The sequence below is a fragment of the Perna viridis genome, chromosome 2, assembly GCF_037379345.1.
Source record: "Perna viridis isolate PV_CMFRI_1.1 ecotype Kerala chromosome 2, ASM3737934v1, whole genome shotgun sequence".
Taxonomy (NCBI): Eukaryota; Metazoa; Mollusca; class Bivalvia; order Mytilida; family Mytilidae; genus Perna; species Perna viridis.
Genome location: NC_142446.1, coordinates 25,592,955 through 25,607,856, shown reverse-complemented (window position 1 = coordinate 25,607,856; position 14,902 = coordinate 25,592,955). Strand labels below are relative to the sequence as shown.

General features: G+C 33.3%; 1 protein-coding gene across 14 annotated transcripts in view; it reads right to left on the bottom strand.

The window, feature by feature from the left end:
- Positions 1-14,902, bottom strand: part of LOC148624231 (neurexin-1-like) — a 96,531-nt gene that overhangs the window by 67,294 nt on the left and 14,335 nt on the right. For 12 of the 14 annotated variants that reach the window (XM_088566808.1, XM_088566818.1, XM_088566820.1 and 9 more), the window contains one exon: positions 2,457-2,664. The gene's annotated coding sequence lies outside the window, so the exon portion shown is untranslated. Of the gene's footprint in view, positions 1-2,456; positions 2,665-2,773; positions 3,015-8,415; positions 13,623-14,902 lie in introns of those variants that run through there. The other 2 variants (XM_088566813.1, XM_088566814.1) reach the window with 2 other exon arrangements.

Here is a 14,902-nt window from a genome sequence, read left to right as displayed (position 1 = left end):
TATGGATTCCAACTGAGAATCATTAAGTATATTGAGACTAATTAGTTTACAACTTCAGATATTTGATAGGTAAATAAATATATGAAATTCATGTTTATATCATGTTTAGTGCTGCAGAACATGAGGAAGAAATATTTATTTTCTTTTCTGACAGAAAAAAGCAAGAACTTGTATCTTTAACAGATTGATGGCAAATGTTAAAGCAATCTATCATTATCTAAGACAAGATGTCCTTTCTCTAATATCAGGAATACAAATTTCACTAACAACTCTTTCGCTTCCCTACCATTATACATTGAGGTGTAAAATTGAAGATAATGATAGATTAATGAAACATTCCAAAAATTAACAGAGGACTTTGTTTTTTGTTTTTTTTTTTAATTGGGTGTCACACTTCAGTAAGCTTGGGTTCACCTTGGTAACTGCACTTAAACAGAAACTGTACAACCGTTTAACAGATATTGATTATTTTTATATTTTAAATAGTGGCAAGGCATGTTTTCACATTTGAATTGGAAATTTGTGTTTCAAAAAAGGGTACCTTGTGTTTTAAAATTTAGCTTTTATCCCAATAAACTGGCTAATAAAAAAATTTCAGTCTTTGGCTTTTCTCTAATTTTTTTCTCAAATAATTTCAGTAAAAATAGTAGTCACAGATGCAATAAAATTGAAAAGTTCTCCCCTTGAATTTTAACACTTAATACTGTATTGAGGGCTCATATTTACCATAATTTTCTACTTCAAACAATAGAATGATTGGCAGGGCACAGCTTGATATGAACACAGATGTCAAACCAACTGGGACAATGAATAAGGTTACTACTCCTACACCCATCTTTCGTGTGATATAACATCAGTTATTATATGTTTTATAAAATGCTTACTTCTAGCTTCTTTTTTTCACCCAAGGGTGGGTGGACAAACATGGAAAAATGGGTCTGTCACTCGAAAATGGTCATTTTTTGCTACATGTGGGGTTCAATGGGAGCAAATCAGGAACCAAAGCACATTCATCCTACAGCCTGTACACCCTGAAGGCTACTGAAGCCAAATAAAGTGTGTTACAGTCATGAGTGGGGGGTCAGGAGTCCCCTGAAGGGTCGCTCGTGTGAAAGAATGAGGATTTTTTCCAATATTTTGTCTCTGTTTGGCCTAAAGCCGGAAGTAGTCAATACAAGGGGTTGACATCGAAATGGTGGTGACAGAAATTATTTTTATTTTGTTTCAAGGCAAAATAGAGCACTACAGATAAATTCTGCTCTGGTGAGGGTCCAAGAAATGAACCCCACTCCCATAAAATCTCATTTTTTTCGACAGCGGAAACCCGTGACCTCTTCTTCAAGCTTTCAAGTCATTATTTTTCAAAAAATTCTATATCAGATAGCCTCATTTTAAAGCACAGTCACAATGCTTGCAGATGGACACAAATTGCACATTCCTAAATAAGATTAACACTGCCAGAACCATAAAGCGGAACCAGGTCCAATCCGGAACAGGTCCAGGTGTAGCACGACAAAGGTTAAGTTGTAAAGGTAAATTTCATGATGTACTTCTTACTGGTCCATTTTTGGGACCCAATTTTTCAAAATATTTGGGTCGTAAACCCAAAGAATCAATACCAACTTTCTTTTTTTTGGTTTGAAAAAATTGATGTAAAATTCTATCAAGATCCACCAATATTTTAAATTTAAAAAATGAAAATCAAGTCTACACTACAACACATATGACACAAGACAACAACAATATCATACTATTATACAACTGCAATTACATCCAACTTACAATAAAATCAGTTACAAAAAATGAAATAATTTAACATGTATTGCCTCTCAAGACAAATTTTTTCATGACACTTTATCATACTTCATTTTACAGATGAAGAAAAAGTAAAAGACAATTTTAGTGGATACACTTCTTGCATAGATTATAAGGTCCTCAGACTTACAATAATTCACATATTGTCAGCAATGAGAAATTACCAGTACACAAAAGTATTGACAAAATATTGAAAATGGGTTTGACACAGCTGCTCAAAACCATATATTTCAATTTCCACATCATACTGAACATGTGTAGCAAAATTCATGACTATGTGATCCTATTCTTAAGTTGAGATAGACAGAAGGACTTGATTAGCCCCAATTTTTTTAGATGGACATACAAACTGGAAGATTGAAATAAGGAATATTTGTTAAGCTTGTATGCATCCTTTTCCATATGCCCAATCATCATAATTAAATAGCCTGTAGATACACATGTATATAATGTACAATAGAATATAACCCTTGGAATGGCCTACTGACAATTGACATTACTGAACTGTTCTGAAGAAGATTTAACAGAAGCCATATTGAATAGCTAATGGAAGCTGAACTTAATAATGTAAAATATAAAAGACTAAAGCAATAACATGACAAGAAAACAGCTATAAATCTACTGTATAATGTCTGTCTTACCAGATCCTGCAGCTACCAAAGTATTGATCGCATTCCTCAGCATAATTCTAAATGAAGTGTCGTGAGTTTGGCGATTCACATCTTTTCACATTTCTGCGTTTAAATAATGCAAGTTCTATTGATCTCTTTGCCTGAGTTATCAACAATTTTCAGCTGTTATTCTTTCCCAACCAGTGGTTTTTGGCACATTTGTCTTTCTGATCAATTCCTGTTAATTGAGAGAGAATATGTCAGGCAATTAAAAAATCAAATTTCTCTAATGCATTAGACTTATTAAAAGCATAAACAAATAGAAAATTTTTATCAGGTTTATGTACCTTGTACTGTATCAATAGTAATATTGTTCAACCCAAGGTCTCCAATACTAATCCATTATGCAAATGAAGTAATAATTCCTCAATAGTAAGGAAGCTTTCACTCAGTGTATTGACCAAATTGAAACCTACAGAAATCAATCAAATCAATACTATATATAACCTCAGAAAAACTCATTCTCACGCTATCAACTTGCTTTTTATCATTGTTAATACCATGTTTCTGTTTTATTAATCAAATTAAAAACAGAATGTCTTACATGGTATTAGAAAAATAAACAATATGACTGAAGCATGCTCAGAATGGAACTTAGAGTTGAGAAACCAGCATGATTATTAAAGAACATTGAGCAATTACTGACTGCTGAATGTTTTCCAATAGATCTGAAACTTCAATTATAGTTGTAGCATGCCAAATTAATTTTTTTGTAATTATCAAACATTTTCCTGCAGACCACATGCTATTGCAAATTGATGGGTCATAGAAAGCATATTTAATATCAATTACAATAAAATTAATAAGATCTTCACAAGCACATTTCTGGTCAATGCTATAGCTCGTTTTTGGCTACAATCCATGGTATTGAGTGAATTAGCCTCAAGAATTTCATTACTATTGGTTTCTCACTGTTTCATTGCTTGATGGCACCTGTTGTAACTGAAATTCTTGAATATTTGTTCAAAGTTGTAAATGAAAGGTCAAACACCAAATTCAATATCATATGTACTATTACACAAGTCTATCTTCATATTTTCTTAATTAACAAAAATCTTCATAGTTAACTATTCACTACCTACCCATATTGCAGATGGATACAGAATTAATAATTGATTGTCCATTGTTATTATACTACAGTAATTTAAGATAAAATGTGTCATATGGCTCAGCTTGAGGTCAAACCATGGGGCAAGTACAGACACCCCATTCAAGCTTGGTACAGCTCTGAATTTTGAATGCCATTAAAATTTAGGCAAGATAATAATTTTCCCAGACTCAAAATGGCCTTTAAATGGCCTGTTATTTGGCAATAGTTAAAGTCACAATGCAAAAAATCAATCCCAACTTTCCTTTAACAGATTGCACCTTTGTGGTACATTTCCAAGAGATCCATTCATTTTCACTCATGTTGTCATCTGTATATCAGGAAAATGCTTCTTTCTTATCCCCAAAATCAACCTTAACAATCCTTGTGAAGTATGAAACTTAGAAGTACAATTTCAAAGAGATCAATACATTCATACTCAAGTTAATGCTAGGACCCTTTTTTACTTCTATTTCAAGTCATAACCACCGAAGTCAATCCCAGCCTTCCTTTTGAGGTATGGCACCTTATGGTACACTACAAAATTAAGTATTAAAAAAATTTTCAGTCTTAACTAAGAGGGTTAATAATTTTTCCTTACCTCCTGTTATCTACCTATACATCCCCTCAGCAATGCCACCATGGTGAGGACAACTGTAATTTTCAAATTCTACTTTTCCAAGTTGTCTTAATTCCAAAACAATTCCAAAAAGTTCAGGTAATTTCTTCCAAAATCAATCCAAACCTTCTGTATGTAGTATGGAACAATACAAAATCTAGGGACATCAAAATTAACCAAAATATCAAACAAGAGGCTCCTAGGAGCCTGAATCGCTCAATTAGTTAAATTTTGTCTTTCAATGGCAATAAATTTAAAAAGAAGTTCTCTAACAATTTTGACTCAAAAAGACTTTGGAAGGACTTATCATAAGGATCATTTCAGCAATTTAAGGTTTCTTTCTATCTATTATAGATTTCAAGGTATTGGCTGAAGACTGTAAAACAAGAAAAACAAGCCATTTTTCATCTTTCTAGGGCAATAACTCTTACAAGGAGTCGTCTGACAACTTTTATCCCCAAAGACTTTTGTAGGTCTTATAATAAGGATCATTTCAGCAATAGAAAGAATTTGGCTAAACAAAACAGTTTTGGAGATATAATATGCAAAAAACTACTGTCTGACCCCTATGTTCTATTTTTAGTAATGGCAGCCATGTTTTTTGCAGATAAAAAATCTCCACATCAGTTCTATGGAAGATACACCAAGGAACATTCATACCAAGTTTGGTTCCAATTGGTCAAGTAGTGTCAGAGGAGAAAATTTTGAAAAGAAACAACATTAAAAATAGCAAAAAAAACCTTCAAAAAAGGGCAATAGCTCCAACATGGCTTAGCAGATTAAAAAAGATTACGGTTAGATCTCATCATGCTGAGCACTTTACTCTCAGTCAGAATTTGCCTAAACCTAACAGTTTTGGAGATAAACGCAAAAAACTACTGTTGGTCCCCTTTGTTCTATTTTTAATAACGGCAGCCATGTTTTTTAACAGATCAAAAATCTAAATATACCTTTTGTGGAAGATACCATAAGGTACATCTGTGCAAAGTTTCATATTATTCTGCCCAGTAGTTTCAGAGAACAAGATTTTTGAAAAATTGTTCATGATGATGGCGATGACGAAGACAGCGGTTGACGACGGTAGACAACGACGACTGATGCCAAGTGATGGCAATAGCTCATATGGCCTTCAGCCAGGTAAGTTAAAAGGATTCAATGTTGATCATATCGACAAAAATGGCATATCCAAGCTTAAATAAAAATATCAAGTCCCTGTCACAGAGAAAATGTGTGACAATGTTGTTGCCAATAGACTATGGCACTGGCCAACAGAACATGCGTAAAATCCTTGGAAGCAAGGCATAATAATATGAGAATAAAGAACTTTGAGGAGCACAGCATGATACAATTCCAGCATGCCCAACTTTGTTTTCCAGGTGCCAGTGTGGGCAGAATATTAGTTTTTGACATACTTAATCATAGGGACTTAAAGTTCATTATGGACACAACAAATGGTTTAGACACAATAAGATTTGAAATTCAATAAAACAATTTTGAAACATTTTTGTGGTCATCTAAAATTGTAAATGGTAAAAAGGCACACATTTATTTGAAGGAAATATTTTCAGGACAAAGAGAATAGTGACCCTGTTTATATGAAAATAAGTTTCTTTTAAAATGGCTTTTTGTAAGTATTTAACGATAATTAACTGAAAGAAATGAGACCACAGAACACATAATTTGATGCCACTCCAAGCACTCAAACAAGCAGATATGGAGTGGATGAGTCATACATAGTACCTTTGATACTGTACAATTCATCATACTGAAGCTGCCAAAGAAAAAAGCCACTATCTGGCCTCAAGACAAGGTAAAGATATGAGCATATAAAAAAGACAACTTCATACACAACTAGAATAATTCAGTAGATTTTTTTCCTTGAATGTGCATGATGACTTCTATATGAGTACTCTCTCAACAGTTGTACTTCAGCAAAATTTCTTTGGTTTTTGTTTTATGATCATTTACTAGTTTTGAAATGATATTATATTGTATGACTTTGGAATTCTCGAAAGTTCTTTGAAGAACCCAAACCCACTTTGTATAAAATGGAGGTGTTCTGCAGCAAGTTGCAAAAAGATTTTTTATTTATATTAGTTGTTACTGTAAGCAAGTTCACAAAGATAATGCCATCTGTTTCAAATGAAGGTAAATGTTCTCAATTATTGCCCTTTGGATTCTTTTCACAGTTACAACATTCAGTCATGCACATCATCACATGATGCCCAAACTTCCTATTAACTTTCAAGAAAATCCCTAGATGGTTTAAGAGGAGTTGCACTTACAATAATTTTTTATGAAATATCTTTATGTTGGATTATCTCCTTCTGGAATTCTCTGACAGTAATTATATTCATGCACATAAGCACATGATGCTCCTTCCTACAAATTTTCATCAAAATTCCTTGAACAATTAATAAGGAAAGGGAAATCATGGGAACCAATTAAAAAGAGCATATTCCAAGGACAATGAATAGACAAGGAAAAAAATAGATACACAAAATAAAGAAGATGAAACAACCAAAATAACACATACAAAGAAGCATAAGAAAATGAGCAACATGGCCTCCACTAAAAACTGGGAGAATAGACCAGGTGCACTAGTAGGGTAATTAAACCTCCTCTGCTTTTCTAGAAACATCTGCTGAGTTGCTCATAAAATGTCACATCATTGGTAGACCAAAAAGGAAAGGAAAACTATGAGGAGTAAACAAATTGGTTCTCATGGTGCAGATGATACACCATAATGATCCACAAGTTCATGATGAAACCTTTATTTTTATTGTAGTAATGACTTTAAAACCCTGTCCCAGAAGCCTAATTGTAAGCAGATCTAGTAGGGTATAAAAATGCGTAGTTTTTGGCAAGCTCTGGCATTACATTAGTTGTGATACGAAAAATCAGCATGCAGGTTAGGTTTTCCTTACAATTGAATTCTGAGAGTAGGTCAAGATATAAGACTGTGTTTGTAGTGTCTGTCATCTCAAGGATACATGCTATGTATAAAAATTCGCATATGTAGGATTATTTAAAGATAAAATGTCATCTATGTAGCAGAAAATGAGATAAAAGATTCTGGCTAAATGATGTTTCTTTTTTTGGACAAGGTAAGCAATATAGTCAACCCCATAAGAATGAAGGAACAGGTCAGCAAGGAGTTGGGTTATCAGATAAACAGACAAAAAGACAAAAAGATGAAGTGATTATTATATACCCCCAAAAATCTTTGTTAACGGGAGTACAATGGCAGTATCTTTTGTAAAAAAAATCAATGTGCACATTATAGTAGTTGCAATAACAAATGTGAACCAAACATTCAGATATTTACATTTTTAGATATTTTCAATCTATTTAATCAGAAAATTTGCTGCATTTAAAGCAAAATATGGTTCATTCTTATAAAATCACCTATTGTAGAAACATGTTAACATTGAAGAAAACTTAAGTCTGCAGTTTAAGTTCTGTACTAAGTTACAGGGCCAAAACTAGGGCTAAAGTACCCTCTTACTTTGCATGTAAAGAGCAATTATTCATCAAAAAAGTTTAATAAAACTTTGACTTGAAGGAGAATTTTGTAGGCCTAAACGTAAAGTAATTCTATTCATTAAAACTTTCCCATTTCAGGACTTGGCACCAAAAAAACTTTGATATGCATGAATAATAAACTTAATATACTTAATTTCCACTGTAACTCCAATCAAAGTCATGAGGTAGTCAAGATTTTTCTCAAGGCTTCAGTAATTTTTACAGTATTGTAACAATTGAATTGGTTTTCAAGTAAAATGAAAAACTATAAAGGGCAACAACTTCCCTATGGAATCATGATGATTGCATGATCCTAGTTGATTTTCAAAGATGAAATTTTGTTTCTTTTAACATTGAATGAAGAGTATAACAGATACTGTGAAAATACTTTTATTCCTAGGTATCAATTTTCATGGTTTAGGGAAAAACAATAGTTCATAGATTCTTGCATCTGTAGATGGAAAACTCCATCATACAAATGCAAAGGAATTTTCCCTTTATTGAGAACCAAAACCCATGAAAATCACAAAAATTGGTACCCAACAAACAAGGATGCATTCACATTAGGTGTTTTAAAATAATAAAAAATAATATACTGCTAACATATGTACATGACAATTGAGCATAGAAATGTTAGGACATTAAAGTGTATTCTGAAATAATAAATGAACATTTGAGAGATCATATAATTTATTTACCTCTTTCTTCAGCTGAATACTGAGAAATATGTTCACTAGGTGAAGGAGAGAAGGAGGTGAGAATTGGAATTTGAGTACATCTACCAAAGACTGATCCTGGGGGGTGTCACCTACTGCCCATGTCATCCTCTAGATTTGACAAGTATAGGCTTACTACATACAAAAACAATAATTAGTAGTAACATTTACCGGAGCAATTAGATATGAATACATAATGAGCTGCAAATGACTTGAGTATAATAAAATACATGTGAGGATTCAACCTCTCCCTTTTGATGTGATGGTGTTGCAATCTTCAAAATATAACATTATAAGCAAAACAACAGCAAGTAAATACAGACAATTTAATATACCGGTACTGAAAACAAAACTCATCTTGAAAAATCTTTCCTCATGGAACTTTTGTGAGAAATTCGAACAAATGTTGAGACATTTCTACATTCAATTTTTCTGACTATTTCATAATTCCAATAACATCATAAATCATCTCTGTCAGAAGTAGATACATGTACAAGCACATCAAAATATACTACCCAATGACAGTTAAAGACCGTGCTGCTGGTATTGTTGAGACAACTCATTCTAATCAATGGTACTTGTTGAAATGATAGTGGCCTGGTGTGATGGTGATCATGAATTAGAATTCATCACTCCCCATCAACAGTTCTAAAAGAAAATATTAATCCTTTCCTGGGCTTTTTTTTTACAACAACTTGCCTAACCCAAGAGGGACAGATGGCTGCATTTCTTGCAAAACAAAACAGTACCAAAGACAGCAGTTGCATTTGTAAAACATTGCAACAAACTTGACTATCTGAACATTTAATCAAGTTTGAAAATTGTTTGTACAATGCCCGTCACAAGTTGTGAATGAGAGTGCTTAACTACTCACCTTGGTTTACTGTTCAACATCATACCATCTGAGAAGAATCAAGTCACTTTTGTAAAATGTCTTGCATTGTATTAGCAAATGGGCTTTACATATATACTCCTTGATTAGCATTAGTTTATATGTTTAATTAAAATAAAACTGTAAATGCTTATAATTTATTCAATGGTGTTGTGATACTTCTTGATATATATTTGTTAAATAGACAATGACAAATAGAAAAATATCTTGCATTGCATAGATTACCATCAAACTTGTCTAAGCCACTGATTGTATCCAAGTATAGCCTAAAAAGACTACGAAACTGTGATACCCTGCCTTTTTGGGAAACAGGAAGATATCATATGAGTATGAAAGGTAGCCCATGATTCAGTATACCCATATGAAGCTTTGTATAAAATGTAAACAGCCTGTGATTTACATGAGCTGAGAATTTTGTGGCCACAAAATAAGTTACGGAATGATGGAATGATAGAATGTCAGAATGACTGATAGACGAAATGATGAAAATAGGTAAAACAGTACATCCCTCTCCTACAAAATGGGGGGGGGGGTATAGATATCTAAGTATTCCCTCCAATAGAAGCTGAAAAACCTGTTACCATTATACACCACCTAAAAATACTAAGTAAATGGATAAACAGGAAGTAGATGAGCAAGGAACAGGAAAAGGGGATATATGGTAGGAGTCACCATAAAAAAAGCAATGTACCAAATACCTATGCTTTCCCTCCAATAAGAGCTGAGAAATCTATTGTGAAATAAGAGGCTCCTAGGAGCCTGAATGCTGACCTGGTTAAATTTTTGCCTTTCTAGTGCAATAAATTTAATGAGAAGTAGTCCAACAATTTCGACTCAAAAATACTTTGATTAGACTTATTCATCATAAGGATCATTTCAGCAATTGAAAGTTTCTTTCTTTCTATCATAGTTTTCAAGATATTGGCAGAAAACTGTAAAAAAAACATTTTTCACCTTGCAAGGGAATTAATTTTTACAATGAAACATATGATAACTTTAATCAATTGAAGACTTTTGTAGGCCTTATGACAAGATCATTTCAGCAGTTGAAAGAAAATTGGTTAAACTTAAAGGTTTTGGAGATATACACGAAAAACTACTGTCTGTCCACTTTCTTCTATTTTTATTAATGGCTGCCATGTTTTTTGTCAGATCAAAAATTCCTACATCAGTTCTATGAAAAATACCCTAGGAATATTCATACCAAATTTGGTACCAATTGGTCTGGTAGTGTCAGAGGAGAAGATTTTTGAAAGTGGCGGATCCAGAGGAGGGTGCAGGGGATTGGCACCCCCTTTTTATTGGAAAATTTTCCATTTTCATACACAAAATTGACAAAATATGGCAAATAATGTCCTGCACCCCTTTTTTCTGAGGAACCTTGGCTGGCACCCCTCCTTTTCAAAATGTCTGGATACAGCCCTGCATATTAGACCTAAAAAAATTTACTTAAAAGATTTTTCTGTAATTCATTATTTCCATAGATGCATGACTAATTGCATGGTAAAACCATCATGATAGACAGATTAAAAGTACTTATTGCTCCAGCTTATTGATGCACTTTACATGTACTTTATCATGTGTTTCATCAATATTAAAATGTAATAGGATTAACTGGAATAAGATGCTGGCTCTGAATATGTAAAAGGATATCAATGTCATTTATTTGCTAAAGTCTTAAGATATCTCTCACGTTCCAGGGGCAATTGCAAACAAGAGGCTCCCAGGAGCCTGAATTGCTCACCTTGTTAAATTTTTGCTGTCAAGTGCAAGACTTCTGATGGCCTCATAATAAGGATCAATTCTGCAATTGAAAGAATTTGACTAAACCTGACCCCTATGTTCTATTTTTAGTAACAACTGCCATATTCTTTGACACATGAAATATCCCCACATCAGGTCTATGCAAGATACCGCAGGGAACATTCATACTAAGTTTGGTTCCAATTGGTCAAGTAGTGTCAGAGGAGAAGATTTTTGAAAGAAATAACATTAAAAATAGCAAAAAAACATCAAAAAAGGGCAATAACTCCAACATGGCTTCACAGATCGATCCCATTATGCTGAACACATTTATCCCCTTCACATAATTTGGCTAAACCTAATGGTTTTGAAGATGTATGCAAAAAACTACTGTGTGACCGCTATGTTCTATTTTTAGTACCAGCGGCCATGTTTTTTTACAGATCAAAAATCCCGACATCAGTTCTATGCAGGGTACCTCAAGAAACATTCATACCAAATTTATTTCCAATAGGTCAAGTATTGTCAGAGAAGAAGACTTTTGAAATATTGTTAAAGATGACGGACAACCATGATGATGACGGACACCAAGAGATGGCAATAGCTTACATGGCCTTTAGGGACAGAAAAAAATTGTTACAGACACAAGGAAACACGGACAAGGGTGAAACAGTGTATCCCCTCTCCTTTGGAGCTCGGTATAATTAATAAAATACTAAAAACAGCAGTAGACAACAAACACATAATTTTGACCTTCAGATTAAAGGGTAAGGTCGCACATGGGTTACCACTGTGCACAACACATTGCCTTATAATGACAAATCCTCATGCCAAACATCTAAAGTCTAGGTCAAAAGGAAAATGATATGGCCTTTACATACAAACTTTCCCTGAAACAAATACATAAAATTGACCTTCAGTTCAAAGGTCATGGCCATACACAGATTAATAAAAGTGATACCTTAAATGCCAGCAAAAGATTTTAAGTCTTAAAGAGGCCAGTGGTTCTAATGTGCATCAGGTCACATAAATAACAGAATTTATTTTCAGCAGCACAAGGTTTTCCAAATTTGACTTCTTTCTCATACTTGCCAGCTTTGATATGTCATGGTATTGCAAAAGAAACCTAGATTGTTAACATGTAAATGTATCACCTCGTGTATGTATCAACATGTAAAAAGTACAAAAGTAACGACTAACACAAGTTTATGAGTAAACAACAAGAGGCTCCCAGGAGCCTAAACAGCTCACCTGGTCAATTTTCAAGGGCAATAACTCTTACAAGAAGATGTCCAACAATTTTGACTCACATAACTTATCATAAGGATCAATTCATCAATTGAAAGTTTCTTCCTATCTATTATAGTTTTCAAGATATTGACTAAAAACTGCTAAAAACATGATTTTTCGCCTTTCAAGGGCAGTAACTGTCAAAGAGTCATCTAACAATTTTGATTCAATACAGACTTTTGTAGGCCTTATCATAAGGATCATTTCAGCAATTAGAAGTTTTTATTCTATCTATCACAGTTTTCAATATATTGGCTGAAAACTGTAAAAAAATAAAACAAAAAAACATCCTTTTTTACCTTTCTATGGCAATAACTCTAACAAGGAGTCGTCTGACAACTTTGACCCAAGCAGACTTTTGTAGGCCTTATAATGAGGATCATATTGGCAATTCAAAGAATTTGGCTACACTTAACAGTTTAGGTGATATATGTGAAAAACTTCTGTCTGACCCCTATGTTCTATTTTATGTAACAGTGACCATGTTTTCCAATAGATAAAAAATCCCCACATCAAATCGATGCATAATCCCCTAAGGAAAATTCAGACCAATGTTGGTTCTAATTAGTCAACTAATGTCATATGAGAAGATTTTTGAAAGAAAAAAAATATTTAAGATTTAAAAAACATTGAAAAAGGGCAATTTCTACAACATGGCTAAACAGATTGAAATGAAAATTTAACTACTGATAGATAAAGTCATACAGAACACTTTAACTCAGTCAGAATTTGGCTAAACCAAACGGTTTTGGAGATATATGTGATAAACTTCTGTCCGAACCCTGTTCTATTTTTGGTAACAGGGGCCATTTTTTGACAGATCAAAAATGAAAAATACCCACATCAGTTCTATGCAGGATATATCAAAAGCCTAAAGACAAAAAAGTTACAGCCCAGACATTAATCTGCCATGCAAAAATCATTTATTTGACCTTGAGGTCAAAGTTCAAGGCCAAAGTTCATCAACCATTGTATGTGACACATTTTCTTGAGCTGATTTACTCTCATACCAAAAATATAAAATGCCTAAACCAAAGAAAACAAAGTTACAGCCTGGACACGATGTGTTACAATTGGACAGACTGAGTGAAGGACGGACTGATTACTATAGTGCATCCACCATATAGTAACTGGGCCCTAATTAATTTTTTAACTTTTTTAAGTACCTATAGGCAACAACTAGAAATCATTTGAACATTATGACATTCTTACTGTAAGATCATACAGATTGATACAAGCACTTTCACATTCTAATTTGATGTGATAGTGTCACTGTGACAAATTGTAATAAGCTCTTGATAACCATTGACCTCAAGGTATATCTCATATGCTGCTACACAATGCATTTGAAATTTTAATCCTTTTGAACTTGAACCACATTAAAAGAAAACAAGGCACTACATTATAAAAAAAGTTTAACTTCAGCCATAAATAGAGAGGAGCTTTTAGCTGTTAACCATAACAGCCTTTTAAGAATTATGTGACATCTATGTCTTGGTCGTTAAAGTTGCTAACATTTTCCGGAACCATTTGTTATCTGATACCATCAAGTCTATTGCCTGTCTATAATGGCTGGAGCTGACTATTAGTCTTTGATCAGTGACTTTTGATGATCTATAATTGATGTGTCAATCTAATCAATCCACAGAGTCACTGAGAGGAAATGCAATAATAATCTTCTAGTGCATACCACAAAAAACAAACAAAATCTTGAAAGACCTGTTTCATGCATCAGATCCACTGCAAAGAAGAAGAGTTGAGCGAAAATTGAAATTAATACAAGCCTTTGTGATTTTATGGAAATTATTGTGATAGTTGTCTTGTTTTTGATCTAAAATTGATTCCTGTTGACTATGGTTTGTTTTACAGTAAGAACAAAAGCAGTTTAAGCAGTTATTAAGTTTTTGACATGAGAATTGGTTTCTGACACTGTGCGAATAAGATTTTAGAATAAATAGCCTGATTTAAAATACACCAACAGTTCAACATGTACACAGGGTTTGTATAAAGGAATAAATTCAGTAAAAAATTTCCCATTGCTTCCAATGCAAACCCATATTTTAAGTGGTACCCCTTGTGAATAAACCTTTAGAAATCAAGCAGTTTTATGTACCACTCTTTAAGGTTCATTAGCCAAGTTATCTTTTGCAACATTCAAAACAAAGAGTCACGCAGCATTTTTTGGCCATTTCCATGGCTTGTTTACATACAATGTGAAATTGTGCTAAATTTTGACTCTAGCCCCCACCACTGTTTAAAGTGCTGTGAAAAAAAATTTGAGACAAAATAATGAACTGGCATATTCTGAAGTGTAAAAATGAAATATCTTTCAAATTATATTAAATTGAAAAAAAATTATTCAATCCCATGGCCACTGGCCTTGTCTTCATGACAGATTGTTGTCCCTAGGGGCAGTCCTTGTGACGTCATGAACATTTACTATATTTATACCTAAAAGGTGTTTCTTTTATGAAAGGGGGGTTAATTTAATAAAAATCATGTGATAACAGAAATTCTTATATGACATATTTCAAAGCTCTCTAT